At 36.8% G+C, this 17,290-nt stretch overlaps 1 protein-coding gene across 1 annotated transcript in view; it reads right to left on the reverse strand.

Moving 5' to 3' along the window:
- Nucleotides 1-17,290, reverse strand: part of LOC149300896 (calcium/calmodulin-dependent protein kinase kinase 1-like) — a 67,516-nt gene that overhangs the window by 25,023 nt on the left and 25,203 nt on the right. The gene's annotated exons all lie outside the window — the stretch shown is intronic.

The following is a 17,290-nucleotide window of genomic DNA, read 5'->3' on the forward strand; positions in this document are numbered from 1 at the left end:
ACCACAGTATTTCTACACATTTATAAAACAGCATTAAAACAAGTCATATAGGCAAACAATGTGGCCAGACTCTATATTAAAATTCTTATTTTAACATTGCATAATTATTTTCCTCTATGTTTTAAAGAGGGGGCCCTCTGGACGTCATATATTGGCAGATAAACAGGTGTAAAACTATATTTAGAGTAAAAGAAAGTTTAGTTTAGACATGACTAATGTTACATCTATTTTGGTCATAATCTATGTTTAAACAAGTAGCTCCCTAATCTTAACGACATAAAAAGTAACATATTTTCAGGACAAAATAAACAATCAATTTGCAAACGGCAAACAACAAAAAGAATGTACAAAGACCCAAACTGGTGCACTCAGTTTTTACTTTTAGTTCTTACCATTAAGTCTACTATGCCCTTGTGCGGACTACACAATGAACTTATATCTCAACTTTTTTTTTTTTTTTACTTTTCTCAGCGTGGAAAAAGTTACCAACGTGCTTTATGGTGGCTTTAAAGCCCTGGCTTGTGTACAAAGAATAGTAAATGGGTATTAGGCTAGCTGTCCAGGAATTAGTAGTCGCCAATGCTTGTTTTGCAGTGAAATAAAGATATTGGGCAGTGCATGCTTATAGTTCACTTTATGGGGCTTGCCTTGTGTGCCAAATATCACAGGTACTGCTTAATTGCGATGTGAAACTGAATTCTCTCTGACACGAGAATGATTCATTCTGCATGCTGTAATAGTTTAATCACATAGGACACTGGTCTGATTATTTAAGCTGTAAACATCAGCCCCCTTAACGATTATAGCAATTACAGCTGTGAATCAATAACTATAGCAACCAAGAATAACAGAAAAGCGCTGGGAAGACTACTAGGTTTGTGTGGACTGATTTTACACCCCGATTATATTTGGGTTTCCAAAACTATGAAGCAGCCATGAATAAATAAGTGCAGCATACACGGTCATGCAAAACCCCTAGAAACACTGTAAAACAATGTATTTGCAGTTAGTGGGAACAGATGACTATCACTTAATGGTACCATTACATGTACAACTAAGGCCCTCCATAACCCTGCTCCTCCATACATTTCTGCCCTCATAAGCAAATACTCTCTTCTCCGATCCTTGCTTTCTTCTCATGGGCTAAGGCTCTCCCGTCTACAAGATTTCACTTGGGCTGCCCCATATCTCTGGAATCTACTTCCGCCGAACCTTCAGCATTCACCCTCCCTCCCAACATTCAAGAAACATCTCAAAACCCACTTCTTCAGAGAAGCCGCACCATTTTATTGGATTTTTTTGCCGCACCAATATTTATTGCAAGTATTTCCCAGTTTAAACATTATTCTACAAACAGTGTCATCCTCTACTCGGCAATTACTTTTAGATGGCTGCTCTCAGTTGCCCTAATAAGGTGATTTTACACATTCTATATATTTATTTATGTCTCTGATCATTACTGTGCAAATGGGAAGCTCCATTTAACTGTAGATTGCCTCCCATGGCATCTGCTCCCTAGCAGTTTGTAAAGTGGGAAATGGCACGCAGGGCCAGAATTCCAAGTGCATGTACCACTGATTATCAGCTGTTCATTGGTGACTGTGATGCCTAAATTTCAGGTGGAACTGGGTGGGCGTCACACGCTGTAGAAGAGGAAGGAAACTAGTCTGGGAAACTCATGATGTCATAGATGACTTATTCAGGCTGGAAACTGGAAAAACTCTCTGGAAGTCCCACTATTTTATGAATGCCAGTGGACTGTACCTACCAAGTGTGTTTTTAGGTGAAATAATATAAAAAAATCTGATCCTGCACATATTTTCATTAGTTTTCCCCGGCGTGTCAAAGGAATGAAAGGTAAACGATAGTATGAATACAGCTATTTCTGAATAGCTGTCTAAGAGGAATTTGAAGGTCTGGAGTCCAATCTCTGTCGTGCAGTGCCTGTCAATACAAGGTCTGTCTGAATCTCTGCAATTGAAGAGGCCAAAAGATTATTGTGCAGGAAAGGAGTCTAGAATCTGTCAGATATACAATTCCCTCCAAGCCACCATCACTTCTTGTTCTATTGATCTCTTTTTGAGGTGTTACTGAGGAAAAATAACTTTGAACAGCTGCCCTTTTAACTGAGCAATTACTTTTACGCCACCGCTATTCCTGACCAGGTATAATGTGTTTATAATGAAATTAAATACCAAGTATAGGAGGTGAAAAGCCTGCTATAACGGTCTAGGAAAGTAAGTGGTAAGTGAGCCAGCTGAACAGTATTGAACGTAACCCCTTGAGAGTACAGCCAAACAACAGGGTATTAAGGCTACTGATCTACATTTGTCTCAACATTTGAAATAGGCGAGTTCCACAACACTTTTTTTTGTGAAACATAGAACTATACATTTTTCTAATGTACGCTTTCTTCATGTCTTTTAATATACTATATCAGCATTCCCTCTATGCATTTCTTAATAATTTCACAACAATGAGTATGAAACATATTTCACCAGTGGCCATCAGAACAGATATGTCTGGCAATTTAATTAATGAATTCTAATGGATTTCTCAAACAATCCATTTATTTGCCAGGTTCTGATATACCGAAAATGATGATTAATTTCATTGAAAGTATTTTTTGCATATTAATATTATGCAACTGGGACATATGCTAATTCATTACCTATTAAAATGTCTCACGAAATCCCAGTGTGTATTATTATTTATTGTTTTATAAAGCGCCATCATGTATCCTTACATACTACCATTGGAATCATCATGTTTATTGGATTCATTTTAAAAATAAATATAACTACTCATATTTAATGTTGGGGTGGGGGCGCAAAGCTGCCTTTTACATGGGTGCAAGGGGTTCATGGGATCCAGGCAGCACTTTCACAGGGGTGGCAATTCTCCTGAAGTGTTCTTTATAAAAATGGCCAACTAGGGGTTTTGATTAAGATAAATTTTACGTCACCAATGAAATTGTGCATCTGCTCTGGTCCCATAATTGCTCTGTAGCTGCATTCCTTTATTTGTCTATCCTAGACATAACCATGATAACTACCCATGCCATAACAATTTATATTAGGAACATTGTATGCACAAAAAGCCATTAGACCAATCATATGAGATGTCAGTGTCAACGCACAACACATTAGCAGCCATAAAATAACTTTTGATGGTCTATTTCAGAGACAGCTGCAGAGTAGCTGCATGCATTCAGATGACAAAATGCAGTGAGCTGCTTCATGCTACACATGCTGCCAGAGCAGAATTACACTTGGCTGCAGACAGGAGAGGGAGAGTGGAAGGGAGAGGGGGAGAGAGATGGAGGGAGTGAGGGGGAGAGAGATTTAAGGATACTATGCCTTCATAATCATTTAACAGGGCCTGCCCTGCTGTTGGCTGAATTAATGGTCGAATTCTCCTCAGAAAGAGTTTTAATTTATTTAGATCATGCGCATAATCGAGACAAGGAACACAACACACATACATCGAAGCGTTGTCTGATTACACGTTTGGATTACATGGTTTACATAACCTCATATCTACTTCTAATAGCATGCATCATTCTGATTGGTTACTTTTCAAGCAGGTTACGCCTCTTAAGCTGCATAATTAAGAATGGCCTAGACTTGACCCTTTGCACATATACACACACATATATATATATATATATATATATATATATATATATATATATAAAATAACAGAGTAGATGTGTTGGTGCGAACTCGTGCATAGATCATAGACTAGACATTTTCTACTTTCTTATGTCTTTGTCAGCAATAATATTTACGATAACATAAGAATTTTTCTAACACCTGCCATGGAGCAGAGTGGGGCAATTGCCCCAGGTGGCACTTTTGAAGAGGCCTTTTTTTTTTTGAAGCGGAGAGAGAGGGGCGCAGAGTGGTTTTCGCTTATCAAGTTTTCAGTACCCGCTCGGCGCCCCTCTCTCTCCTCTGCAAGCCCTCTAGCTCGGTCTCGGTTTGTAATGCTGAGCGCCGGAATATGACATCATTTCCGGCGCTCAGCAGTGAAGCAGCGAGCAACGTGGCAGAGCAGGGAGACTCTCGCCGCAAGACTGCTGGAAGGTAAGTGAAGTACAAAGGGGGAGAGATAGGGTAGATAATAGGGAAGGAGGGGGGTAGATAATGAGAAGGTAGGGAGAGGAAGGGTTTATAATGAGAAGGTAGGGAGAGGAAGGGTAGATAATGAGCAGTGGCGTCGGCAGGGGGGGGGGGGCGTCATTTCAAACTTCGTCCCAGGCGGCACTATGTCTTGGGCCGGCCCTGTCATTTAATGTATGCTTTTTTCTTTATTTTTATTGGGGCTTTACATTTTACATTCATACAGTTATCAAATGATAAAATCCCAAAAACTGACAATTTGTTTGTGGAAGGTCATGTATTACAAACAAATTGTCAGTTTTGGGGATTTTATCATTTGATAACTGTATGAATGTAAAATGTAAAGCCTCAATAAAAATAAAGAAAAAGGCATACATTAAATAATACATCAAATACCTTTGGAGAAAATACAGAAAAATAGGATATATGCCAATGTATTTCCTTGTGATATAATACCACAAAAAGAATACAGATATTAATTTACTGTGGGTGATTTTAGACAACAGCAGACACATGGGCATCAAACGGTTGCCAAAGTCAGTACTGAATTGTGTTCGATTAGCCAGCTGCTGCTCAAGGGCAAATGCAATCCATCTGACTTCGCTGTACACTGCTTAGTATTACCCTCACATCATCTAGTATGTGAGAAATGCTTTAACGCTATCAACAAGACTGTGTCAGCAAAGCAGGGACTTGTAGCAAATACGCTGTTCTCTTTCCAGTTTAAGAAGCCGTCTGGCCATAACAAAACATAAAAAGTATTTATGTGAAGCCCAGTAAATGCTGGTAGTGATTCAAAATGGAGAACTTGTTTGCATGTTAAAACATAAACTATAGTACGTATTTATATATATATATATATATATATATATATATATTATCTTTCCATCCATGTATTTTAAACATACTAAATCTTTTTTTTTTATATCTTTATATGATACCAGGAATAAATTACACAACCAGCTATTTAGAACAACGTATTTACTATGAACTCCAGAAACTTACTAACAAGTGAAATGGACAAACTACGCATCAAATTTTATTGCTCATGTCAGAAAATATTATTTTGCCATAAATCCCATCTCTATACCAGCATTGATACTGATAATACATTAAAAAAGGTCTGTTCTCCTAGCTGGTTTATGATCTTGTTATTCCTAATTTAAATGATTAAAACATTATATCATCTGTATTTAGGGTATTCTTGAGAAACAAGGTTATACAGTTCTACGTAAAAAAATAAATTGTTAATATATATAATTAGAAAAATAATATTATTATTTAAAATTTTAAATAATACTAATGTTTATTTTAACAGTGATTATATTGCAATTGGGACACCTTTGTTTTTATTCATGATGAGGGGGTTTATGAACTTATCAACCCCTGCCTAACCCTAAACCTAGCCCAGTCTAACTAATTCCCCATTAAATAACCACCCCCACACACTAACTACCCAATTTCAATCAAAATTACATATAAAAAATTAACCCCGATCAGGAAAAATAATAATACATTTAAACCCCAGGGAATCAGTATTTCTTACGATCACAGTAAGAAGAAGAGAGACAGTCATCTGACTGTATCCATGTATGTGGGTGTAGCAGAGTGTCCATGCATGTGTGTGTGGGAGGGGATTTCAGCTTTGTGGAACGGTTTTCTCTAGGGACATCTTTTCATGATGTACCTGGCAGATCATTGGTCGGGAAGGGGTGAAACATCTATATTATTTTATAAAAATAAATAAAACTGAAATAATTTTAAAATACAATTCATTCATTCATGTAATGGGAGCCACGGATTAAGGACGTACAGATGTACATTTGTGGTAAAACTGCGATATCCTTGAGACCCTCTTCAACATATGGTCCGGTTGGAAAAAACAAAACAGTCACACAAAAGTTAATACGAAATGAATGCACAATGCTTAGTGATTTCCAAATACAATCTGATTATGTGAGGTAAAAAAGAAAAAACATAACTTCTGATAAAGACAACCAGGATCTGATGGGTTACAGATGCTGTAATTATCTGTTTGCTGTAATTATCATTTGTACTATGTTTCCCTCTTCCAGAACTTACTTTTGGTATATTTTGGTGTTGTTAAAATGTTATTGAATGTTACAGAGGTACAGATTTTACAACCTCATCCCATTTCCTACTTCAGATCGGGTAAATCAGTCTTACATGCCTACTCATGTTATTAGCCTACTTATTATCATATGGAATACAAACTGCATTAATCATATCTTGTGTTATTTTGTTACTAGACAAAAACATGGTATATACACCATATACCGTATATTTTTATTTAATAAAAAAAAATAATTTTTTGAAATCATTTTATACATAGGGGCAAATACTGTGTAATATGTGCACTATTCATAAGGCACTATTATTACTGTGACTTCAATTCCATATGCTGATAATTTTTTGAGTTTTTCTATCCCTTCTTTATTTTTTGCTGGTTATGCTGCCTCACATTGTAATTCATTTCATGCATGCATTGTTGGGAAATGTTTCCCTTGGACTTTTCATGTTGATGTTTTCTGTGAAGAATGTACCAGGATACCAATATGTTCCATGAAATCTGAGGAGAAGAGATTCCTTTAAGTCGCCATGAGAATTGTTTGTCTTTGAAAGTTTATCTGTTAGACACATATTTCTAGTTGTTCTACAGAAATTGTCTGCATATTTTACATGTTCATAAAAGAAATAGGTCTAATACAGTGTTTCTGTAGATTTGAACAGCATAAATGTCTAAATGTATGATGTTTCACTCATTCTAAGTAAGACAAAAACAAACACACACACATACTGTATATAAACACTGCCGTAACACAGTCTTTATAGAAATTGCATGTTTTTATATTTTATTTATCCGCTTTAACATGATTTTTGGGTTGCCTTTTTTCCTTGCAATACAGATAAGGGCTAAAGATTACAGATGGACACCAATGAATGGCCTTCCAAGGTAAGTGAACATCATCCTTTTTATATAGGCAGATCCATTGGGTGCCAAGGGAATGGGTAGTGATTTTTTACACTCCTGGCACCCGATAGGATGGCATGTATGGGCCTCTTTTCCACCTTACTTGGGGTTCTTAAGGTAAAACTACTATGAATGAGTTGTATTAATGTGGTTATTCCCATTTCTGTATACAATATGTTTACTTTGTGTATTGTTTTATTCTCTGCCATTTGCCTAAAAATCCAAAAATGTCATAGCAGAAGCTTTAATGTGACACACAAAACTAGTTACAGTTAAAGCAAACAGGTGATTCAAATTGATTTTTTTGAGATTTTATATCTTGTCACCCTTTAGACATAAATAAATAATGTTTCATAATTGGTTTTTGGGGAAGTACAAATAAGTCACTCTACGATAAATACAATCACAGAATGTAATCAAGTTTTGAAGCTGCCGGGCACAGAGAGAACTGGCAAAGACTGTAATGTAAATTATAAATAAGTCTTCGATGTAAGACTCAAGACACTGAAGTAATAATTACAGAAACTAGATGAAACAAATTCAATACTCTGTTGGGTTGACAAGTACTGCAGAATTGCATTCATATGTCTAAAATTGCATTCATATGTCTAATTATCTTGTTCTCTCACCACTTACCTATTCCAGAGGACAGCATTTCTTTAGGAAACACTATATGTTATTAAGGCTAAGCCCTTTCTCTATGCTGGAGACATCTACATAGTTTGTTTAGCAGGCAGGCAGGAAGTACAGGACACCCAGAGGGACTTCTGGTGGATACTCGTGCTAACGTGTATATGAGTGACCTTTGTTACTTAGCCAGCAACTACTTCTTGATATTGGCCAGGCAAAAGTGCTGTGTATCCTGAAAGAGAAGAGCATATCCAGGCATTGCCAAGGAATACCAAGGCAATGAACAATGGACCACTGGAGGTGCCACTTATTTCCAAACTGTTCTTTGGAACTCAAGACTTGTTTGCCTCTGTTTACCTAACACTTTGAATAATGCAGGCAGAGTGAGCAGCATTTGGCAATGTCCACTTCCCTTCTTACTCCTGACAACTAAACAACCACCCTCATTTGCACATAACGTAGCACGAAGAAGGGGGACACCCGGGGAAGTTTCCAGGTATGGCCACAACACAAACATAATCAGATAAGTGTACAAATCCTTAATATAAAATGAATATACAAGTGGTATTTTATTTTAATATGTAACCATATGTGGAAATACCCATTGGGCCGTTGTCAATGACACCTCTCAAAGTGTGTATGCAGTGGATTCCACACGTCCATTATTTATTGGCTGCTTGCAATATTGCCAGGGAATTTTTTTAGTTTCCGCCAGTATGTCATAGACAAGATCCTTGCTTGTTCACGGATGGCTCGAGCATTTGTTTGAGGAATTAGGGTTTCTAGAATAGCAGATCACAGTTCGTCCCATCTTGTTTTTTCCCCATTTTTTCTGCTGTTAAAACCTTAAACTTTATATGGTCCTTGCTTTTGCCTTACATTCATGTACACATTTAAATTCCATTACTATAGAACATAATATATTCATAACATTTACCATCTGCTGCTTTAAAAAATGCACAGATGGCCTTGAGCAATATACAGAACTGTATACAAACATAGTCCAAATGATTGTATTTTGGACAATTATAAACCAGTCAGCACTTCAGAAGCAGACTGGTAAGATTATTAGTATTGACTGAGGTTGCTGTTGCTTGGTTATTTTTCCACAAAATGCCATTACTTGCTCTCAGATGTGTGTGCTCTGGGATTTCATGTGAGCACGGTTATAAAGCTCACAGGCATTGTAAATAAAACCAGATAATGCAAAAACTTAAGTTTGGGTCTGTTAACTCTCAATGCAACAAAGGTGCTATTTTTTTAAGAATTATATTTTTATTACTAGTTCAAAAGTAAAATCTTTTTACAGGGATTTTTCTTAAAAACCCTACCTATTTTCCTTAGCTCAAAAACACAGAAACATATTTATTTTGCTATTAAAGATGTGTACATTAAAGTCTCAGAAGCTGGACCATCATCATTATTTTTTTCCTCAAAATATATAGAGCACTTCATTATAGGACACACAAATGTTTTAAATGAAAACATTTAGGAAAAAAATATTACCAGTTGTTTCGCTGCATCTGTAATATAAGAGACAGACAAGTCTTAGGATACGTATTCCTTTTAAAACAATATGTCATATTCCAGATAATACAGTAATTCACACCTCTTAATCTTTGGTAATTCCACTGAATGCTCTCCATGCCATATTTGAATATGAGAGAAATATCAATGTATTCTTCCTGGTAAAATATTTTCTAAAAAACTAAAGTTTCAGTATCTCAATCTACATGAAACTACTTGCTGTAGATATAATTTGTACCATATATGTATTAATAATACATTGAGATAAAAAAATGCCTTGAGACTTTTTTTTGCATAAAGCCTATTTTCTGTTTCGCATGTAGGTTTAGATGGCCTTCTGCTACTATTAAATGCAGGCAGTCGTACATAATGTTGAATGTTGAATCAGTTCCAAAATGGGATTAGGGAAAGATTCGAAAGAAATCATTACCACTGCTTCCATCACTCTGGATTATGTTTCCTGGCTGCATTGAGTAAATCACACTGCAAACCAGAAAAAGAAACCCTGAGAGCACTGCTGTAAATTAGGAAATTGAATTTCTGAATGATAGCGGCCAGGAATTAACTGAGATATTCATCCACTCACAAAAGGAAACATTTTACCTGATTAGAACTGCTGTTCCCGGAGGCTTCTCTTCACCTGAAACCCTTTTACATTTGGAATAACGCCATACAAAAACAGTATGAGATGCTCACCAAGGACAGGCTATGAAGCAGCTGTCTGTTCTTGGTGAGCATCTCATACTCTTTTTGTATGGCATCTCCCCCTTCTGGGACCTCTTGGGGTTCAAGACACCTCCTTGCTTTGCCTATAGGAATACTAACTGTACCCTACTGACAAAGCCAATGTTGGTTCCATTGTGCAGAGGAAATTTTCCTCACACTTCAGTTCTGGACTGCCATTTTGGTCAGGACACGACTGATATGTAGATTTTTCCTCTGTAATGTCACAAAAGAGCTAAGATGCTCCCAAGCAGGGACGCACTGTAGGATAGGCTATGAAGCGTCTTTTGGTTCTTGGTGAGCATCTCATACTCCTTGTGTATTACATTTGGTGTGAGCAACAATGTTTAACAGATGAGAAAATGGCAGAATGTCATGTTGTGACATTACAGATCTTTTCCATTGTGTGTCTGTGTATTTTTGCTTGCAGGATTGTACATGAGGTTCCTCCAAGTTAGGCACCAGGTTTGACCACACAATGCGCCCCGCTCAATTACAGAGAATTCAGGGATATAAATATGCCAGCTACTGTTCTTTGGGTGTAAATATACAATGACAGCTGATATATTGTAGTTGTAATCTTCGTATCCACAGGGACGGCGGCCACCAATATGTGATAACGTACACAAGCTCTTGCTTGCAAATTAAGGTTTTGAGTCTTAGCAGACCAGATGGGTGAAATGTTTCTGATATGCCATGACATTTTATAGTTCTATGTTGATGTATTAGTTTTTTGGTTATTTAACAGAAATACATAAGTTTACATACATTAGTTTATTAATCAAGAACCTAGTGTGATCGTCATCTAGTCATCAAATCTTTCCTATTTCTAGCAGTTTGCACAAATTAAAGTGATGTTTGTCCATCTGCAACATTATTTTAATTGTTAAAATTGAGATGTTTAGCTAATTGTAACATCTTATGTATGCACTCACGGGCCCTCCTGAATTTAGTGACAAATCCTCACAAATGTATCCCAGACTCAAGATCATACTTTGCTTAGTGTGTACTAGAAATTAGCTCCAAATAATAGCAGAAAATAACAGTGCTGCTCAGTATAAACAGGGTTTTGAGGTGCATAATTACCCTGTAGCTCAGCGCTGAACCTGCTAAAGTTAAATGACCATCAGGGACCCTTGTGAGTAAAAAAAGATAAGACTCAGTCCAGTGGATGTCGCTCAGACACAACTACACAACATTGTGAAATACTTAGGGATGCAACATAAATCCCACTTTTCATGCCGTACAAACACTTAGTTAATGCTACTTTGTATCTGCCATATGACAGAGCACACTACACTACATCTCTAGGAACCCTACATATTTAATGCTGGCTTATACAAAGACAAATATTTGGCCAAATATAAGTCCTAACATGTTTTCTATTCTCTTTTGGACTTTTTCTTTGAGTACCAACCCAATGTACCAAGTACACTCAATTGAAAGTGTTAATGAGCTAGAAATATATACAACAAAAATGTAGACAGTAGCTAACAACATCAAATCTCTTGAAATACTTATGTGAAAGGTGTTTAACCCCTTCGCGACCTTTGCCGGTTCAGGACCGTCATGACAGGAAGGTCACTAAATGACCTTTGACGGTCCTGAACCGTCAAAAAATTAAATAAGCTTAGAAAGTGATCAACGATCACTTTCTTCGCTTAAACGGCGTTACTGTAATGCCTCGATGCCTCAGATAGGGCATAGGTACAGACTGAACAAAATGGAGAAAAAAAAGCGCACTTCCCAAATGTGGCATTTTAAATCTCAAACAACCCGACAAACCCATGCATGTCGGGTATCACTGCACTCAGGAGATGTTCCTGAACACACATTGGGGGGTTGTTTGACAGTGACATATACCAGAACCTGTATATCTATAACTAAAGTACAATTTGTGTGAAAAAAAAAATAAAAAAAATTACTATTACAAAGTTTGACAAAGTGTAGTTCTATAATTGGTGCATGGAAAGGGTTAAAATAACAGCATTTGGAATACCCTGGGGTGTCTAGTTTTCAAAAATATATGGTTTGAATGGGTTAAATTGAGTTAACCGGCTTCAAAGATGTTCCAAAGAGGAGATGGAGGCAGACTGACCAGATTTGTTAAAAAAGATTTGGAAATCATAAAACGCTGCTTGTACTTATTGCCCTATAACTTACAAAAAACAGCAAAAAAACATAAAAACATTGGGTATTTCTAAACTCAGGACAAGTAGTAGAATCTATTTAGCTAGTTTTTTTACTTGCTTTTTTAGGTGAGTAAAAGATTTTTCAAATAAAAGTCATAAAATTCAATTTTTCACCATGTTTTTTTAATTTTTTTTATAGTAAATAAGATGATACGATCAAAATAATGGTATCTGAAGAAAGCCCATCTTGTCCTGAAAAAAACAATATATAACTTATGTGGGTACACTAAATGGGTGATGAGAAAATTACAGCTGAACACAAGCACCACAAAAGTGTCAAAACAGCCTCGGTCCCACAGGGTACAAAACGAAAAATGAGCCCGGTCCTTAAGGGGTTAAAGAAAACCAAAACAATACATGTAAAGTTTACATGTATTTTTTAAAAATCCTCTGAATGTAGAGTGCTATGATCATTTACTGGTACATACCCCCTTTCAATATCAAAATTTATATAAAAAAATGTTACAGTTTTATTCTTCTGACCAGTAAACAATGGCAAAGCTGCACGTCCTAGTCTAAAAAAGAAGTAGATGACAGAATAATGTTGAAAACTGAGATTTACCACAAATGATCTTTTCTTGCTGATTTTCTACAGTAGATGTGGTTAACTATCACAAGAAGAAAGCGTTTTTTCGCACAATTATTACATTTTGACAGGTTTATGTTTTGTGAAACATTTTAGCAAACAGAGTGATCTGTGATCTTTGATCTAGTTTAACAGTAGTTATTGTGTTCAATTGTTTAGTTTCTGCGACTACACTTGCTAAGTAGGATTGCTGGGGTTAAGTACACCCAGCACAACTGACATTATTAACATTTAGAAAATATGGAGAAACAAAACGTGATTTTCTAATGTTTAGAAACGTGGGTAAAATATTTATGCATTGAAAATAACTGGCCAGTTCCTTTACTGCGCTGTGTACAATAACAGCAACGTTTACACCATAAACCAGATGTTTCAGTTTTGTGCAATTTCAAAACTACGTGCTTTTCTATTTTTTAATCTACTCTGCAATTTGCTGAACAATAACATGGGAAATTACATGTGTCTAGCCATTATCTAAAACAGAAGTAAAAATTGAACATTATCCTATCATTTATCCTAACAGACAAATCTTTCTAAAATGATGCAGCCATTTTTGGTAATAATGAAGAGTCTCCTATGGTGTTGAGAATATATACATCAATTGCCTTGGCCACATGGGCCCTTTCTAATCCTCAGCACAAGCACTGTACGGTTACACATTCAAGCAAATCTTCTTTTAAAGAATAATAAGGGTCTGCATAATAATGCAACATTGCCCATTGGGACAAGCGGAAAAGGGAATTTCACCATAATTAGAGAGCCTGATCTTTATAAAAGGTCTGACCAAGCATAACTACCACACACTACACAGAATGTCTTTATTTAACATGCAATTATTTAAATAAGGCTTAGTGGTAAAAATTACCTGATTCACAGGCATTAATTGAATCAACCCTAATTGTCAGCAAAGAGCTCTCATGCAGCATGGGTGGTCAAGACGAATACACTAAATAGTCAGACTGATATAAAAAAAAAAATATAGGATGATTCCACTTTGGCTAGAACCTCTCTCTTTTACCATTTATGGGTTACAATAATTTTACTAGGGTAGTGAACAGACCAAACACAAGGTCTCTAAAGGTCCGGTTTCATTGTAAGAATTACTATAGGTAATATTTTTTAAAGGTAAAGAATACCAAACAGATGAATTATCCACACATAAACATAGAATTTGAGGACAGATACGAAGCATTCAAACCATCTAGTCTGACAGTTTTGCCTCTTGTAAGACTCTAAGGCAGGGGCGTCCAACATGCGGCCCGCGGGCCAAATGCGGCCCGCGGGACCTCGAGGTGCGGCCCGCGTGAGATCGGCAGCCAGGATCACAAGAGCCCTGCTGCTTACTTGTGGGAGGGTCTATTCTCTGCTCCAGTCCTGCCTCCTCTGTGGGGAGAATGAGGGAGGCCACGCCCCCTGCTGAAGTCTGTGATCGGCATTGAGAGAGCTGTAGTGCAGGTAAAGGGGTGGGGGAGGGTGTTTGAATGAGTATGCCTGATTGAGGGAATGAATCTGTGAATGAATGAATTTGTGTGTGTGTGATAGCATGGATGTGTAAGTGCTGGAACCTAGGCATGATGGGACTGTGATTGCTGTTAACAATCCCACTCCTATCATGCCAAGTCAGCCAGTATATGCTGAAACCTGGCTAGCTGCCCCCTTGTGTATTGATGCTGCCAGCAGTATGGGGTCTGCCCTTACAGCCACCCTGTACCAGCATGTACTGGCTGACTTGGGATGATAGGAGTGTGATTGCTAACAGCTATCACAGTCCCATCATGCCTAGGTTCCAGCATTTACTGGTTGGCTGGGTATAAAAAGAGTGTGTTTGCTGTTAGCAATCACACTCCTATCATGCCAAGTCAGCCAGTACATGCTGAAACCTCGCTAGCTGTCCCCCTTGTGTATTGATGCTGCCAGCAGTATGGGGTCTGCACTTACAGCCAGCATGTACCAGCATGTACTGGCTGACTTGGGATGATAGGAGTGTGATTGCTAACAGCTAACAGCAATCTGCTAACAGCAATCACAGTCCCATCATGCCTAGGTTCCAGCATTTACTGGTTGCCTGGGTATGAAAAGAGTGTGTTTGCTGTTAGCAATCACACTCCTATCATGCCAAGTCATATTGTTGATTTTTTTTTCTCCAATTGTGGTGTGTTACTTTTAATAAAACCATGGTTACACACTAAAATTGGACAAAAAATACCGGTACAATGCCCAGCCAACCAGTACATGCTGGAATCTGGGTATGCCTGAGATTGCTGTTAACAATCATATCATTTTTTGTACAATTTTGGTGTGTAACTTACTTTTATTAAAAGTGTGTGGGGGGTCATTTTCAGTTTCGGCTAAGTGAACCCTGAATTTTCGGTTTTGATCCAGAATTTTCATTTTAGTGCATCGCTAAAATAAATAGAACTATTTTATTTTTACTTATACAGAATCCTGCATTTGTAGTCACAAAACTTTCTAGGCCCAGAAATCAGTGAGAGGAAAAGTAAAGGTTTTGTGTCATTTAATTTATTTTAATCTGCATGTTTTATTAAAGGCCATATTTTCTCACAGTGAAAAACGAGTGCGGCCCTCGCACGTATACAATTCTGATGAAGTGGCCCACTGCAGAAAAAACTTGGACACCCCTGCTCTAAGGTCTTAATCATTCTTTGATCTTGTCTTAGATTCAGGATAACTTTATGCCTATGCCATGCGTGTTTTAATTTCCTCACTGTATTAACTTGTAGATGTGGTACAGGCTAATACAGCGAGGGAATTTAAACATGCATAGAATCAGCATAAAGCGATCTTGAATCAAACATAAAGGCTGCACATGTAAGGTAACAGAGAGGAAGAGCTGTGTGAGCTACACTGTAGATGATGAAAGAGGAAGAGGAGGAGCAGTGGAGAAGGATTGGAAGACAAGAAGGAGAGGAGAAGAAAAGGAGAAGGTGAGAGAAGATGAGGGTGAGATTGTGAATGTGTGTGTGTGTGTGTGTGTATATATATATATATATATATATATAAATATATATATGTGTGTGTGTGTGTGTTAGTGCAAGTGTATGGTGTCAGTGGGAACGTAAAGTGTTAGAGTGTATGTTACTGTGTGGTGTTAGCGTGTGTATGTCTAGATTGTTATTGTGTGTTTGAAAGCATATGTTGTTATTGTACGTGTATGTATGCATAAGTGTATGTTATTTGGGAGTGCATGTCAGTTCAAGGTGTCAGAGCATCTTTGCATGTTAGAACGTTTGTGCTACATACAGGGTTAGGGAGGATTATGTGCACTATTTAAACATGTTTCATAGACCTTTATAGAATGGAACTACATTCACTGATCTATTCACAAGACATATTATTGTAATCAGAGCTATCAGTAACAAGAGATAAAATTATACTGTTAGGATCCCATAATTACTAACACTCTCAGCTAGATGCCATAAATCATGCCCAGAAAACTCTTGTTCAACAGTAATTCCCTAATACAGGTTCCGATATATACCATTTTACTAAAAATCAAAGTCTGAACATTGGTTAAATGTTGTATCATGTATTATTTTGCACTATACAATTTTACTAAAAATCAAAGTCTGGACATTGGTTAAATGTTGTATCATGTATTATTTTAACTAGAAAGTTAATTTTTTTGGTAATGTACAGTGTTACCAACAACAGGTTTGTTTGATACCTGGTATTTCCTGATTTTCTATTGTTAGTTTAAATCAAAAGAATGATCTAATTAATTTAATTAAGAATTAAACAAATAAAAATTCTACAAACACGTGTCTTCTTTGGTATTCTTTTTCCATGCATTTAGCACTTGCATAATATAACATAATTATCAAAAGGGCAAGCAGCCATACAGTACTTCCACTGTTATAAGAGATAACTGGTAATATTATATTATTGTTGACATACCTTTTCTTTCAACTCAAGTTACGAAGCAAACATATTCCTGCTAAGTTTCACTAAGGAGTTTGGCAGTTAGGCCGGTTACATTGAATTGCTATAATATTCATTATTTTGGGGCTATTAATAAATTGGATTCAGCAGCTCACAATTAACCTGACAATATGACACATGACACCAGTGAAATGTTTGACCTTTACAAACAACCAATTAGTTTATTCATAACATGCGCCAGACACAAGTCACAAATGACATAGAAAAAAATGCTGATTAGCTTGGATAATACACATTTTATAAAGATACTAAAGGTTAATGAAAAAAGTTTACATTATACTTTAACAGTGTAGGTAACACACATACAACTCATATAAAAGAAAATAATTGTTTTTCAAGTGTGTTTCCTGATCCCAACAGACCTCCTCAGATATTACTCAGGATCCTACAAGTTATTGATGAAAAATACTTACTCAGGTAGAAGTATTAATAGATAAAAAGAACCAAGATTTATGTAAGACATCCACCTTATCTCTGTGCAAGTGTTTATATTCCTTTGCCAACCTCAGAGGAAGGAGTGAACAGACAGTTCATTAGATATTAAGGTAAAGTGACT

This window comes from Sceloporus occidentalis, unplaced genomic scaffold, assembly GCF_023333645.1.
Source record: "Sceloporus occidentalis isolate IW3139 unplaced genomic scaffold, rSceOcc1.0.p SCAF_22, whole genome shotgun sequence".
NCBI classification, from domain to species: Eukaryota; Metazoa; Chordata; class Lepidosauria; order Squamata; family Phrynosomatidae; genus Sceloporus; species Sceloporus occidentalis.